The sequence below is a fragment of the Penaeus monodon genome, chromosome 25 (assembly GCF_015228065.2).
Source record: "Penaeus monodon isolate SGIC_2016 chromosome 25, NSTDA_Pmon_1, whole genome shotgun sequence".
Lineage (NCBI taxonomy): Eukaryota > Metazoa > Arthropoda > Malacostraca > Decapoda > Penaeidae > Penaeus > Penaeus monodon.
Window position 1 is genome coordinate 38032607 of NC_051410.1, and position 2165 is coordinate 38034771.

Consider the following 2165-nt stretch of genomic DNA (forward strand, 5'->3'; position numbering starts at 1 on the left):
ACAAAATTACAAAAGTGGTACTTGAACACATTAAATAGACTACCGCATAACCCGTTATTTAAAAGCAGTGGTTATTGTTCCGGCACCGGATCTCATCACATGGTGGCTATTCGTCCGGCATGCATGCTTTGCACACGAACACACTCTTTTTTTTGCCTTACTCACCGTTGATGGTGGATAACAATGGGTTGTTTTATAGATGAGAACGAATTAGCAAGTTTTGCTGCCGTGAAAAAGAGTTTGACCGAATTGCAAGAGAGCACTTTCACAAAAGAACACACTCTCACACTTGCGCTCATGCGGTAATTGTGTCTAACAATTTCACGAGAGTTTCGTTTTCGTATCTCGTGTCTGTTGGGATATTTTTCCGGCATTTTCTGTCGGACACCTATCCTGTAGAGCTATTTTCCCGGCAACATTGCAGAATGCAATTTTTATTTGCCATTTAATTGAAAATCTCCAGCTTGTCATTATTCGACAAATTTGTTTGTTTTCAGAGGTCCCCGTGTGGAATCCACTGTTATCCCCCATCAACGGCGCCTAAGACAAAATATGGCGCCAAGGTTTGTTTTGATGACTGCGCAAGCGCGAGAGTGTGTTCGTGCGCAAAGCATGCATGCCGGACGAATAGCCACAATGTGATGAGATCCGGTGCCGGAACAATAACCACGGCGTTATTAAAACAACACAACAGGAGCCAAATTCCGGAGAATCAGACTCATGTATGTTGCCTATATTCAACCTCTGATTAATTATGCTGTACCTGCTCCTGTAACCCAATCGAGCAGGTCAATTAGATTAGAATTAATGACAAATATGGCCATGTCGATTATATTAGGATGTTCACGGTCAGTTAATATCTTGAATACGAACAAGGAAATAGGCCTATTAGGTATTCGTGACAGAATTACCATAGCTATCAAACTCTTGATATCACCACATGCCAGTTTAGGAAAAGAGGTCCTTCAGAATTAACTGCTCTTTGGGAAACGGAAGTCGAAATGTTCCTCGAAAACACAGATGGAATCAGATTAAATAAATGTACCATCCAAGGTCCCTCGAATGATTTTTTAAAAATCGAAATCCAAATATATCATCGATTAAATCAACGATCTGCATAAGAATTACGACGCATAGCTACTGATATTTACAGTAGGATGAGTGACACCAATGTCCGGTTTACCAGGGAGTACAGTTATACGAGATTCTGAAGAAAAAAAAAATTAGGTATCAGAATTTGTGTGTTTCGATTCCATAGGCTGAACTATCCGCATTGCTCGTTCCTCTGAAATCTGTAGATTACAGTAAGGTCAATACGGATTCCATTTCGTCAGTGGATGCTCTTAATTCCTATAACCATGACTCCACAGATCTTTTATCAACATTCAGGTACTGGGTAAAAAGGCTTCATTTCAAGGGAATTTCCATCGAAATATTATGGTCACCGTCGCACATTAACCTTGACAAGTTGCATGATGTAGCTGCTGTACCATCCAAAGTTGTTGCTCAGAAGGATTCAGCTGAAGAAGACATTAGCGTAGCTATTTTGCACGTAAGTAATATATTGAAGAAAAAAAATAATAATAATTTTTAGCTTCTTAATGGCTCCAAGATAAACACAGGCAGGTCCACCATGCTTTGTAATGAAACGTTTAAAAGCAGATATACATATGTAAGAACAAGTTAATTGACAAGAAAGTTGGTTGTTGTTGCTTCTAGGTTGCACGTATTCTAGAACATTATTTAATGCCATGCCCAGGGCGATATGGACAAGAGACAGTATATACCATCGATACCACATTCATTGAAGATAGCATGGAAGAAATACAAAGACTTTGCTGGTAACCAGTGAAATTCGTGTGTACTGTATGTACGTGTTTATATTTAGTTTACTGTATGTAACAGGTATAATTATTTCTTAATGTAAATTAGGATGTAAAGTGGACAGCAGATATTATAAAGCAATCTATTTGATTACCTAATTTTTGTATATCAGTTTTTATAAGATCTACACTAGTAGGTAATGGAGTATGCTGTATAACTGTGTATATTGTATATTTACTGTGCTATTTATGATATATTAATGGGAGTGATTATGTAGCTATAATAACCATGATTAATAGATATCTGTACATAAAAAATCAGATCCTGATGTATTTTTTTCA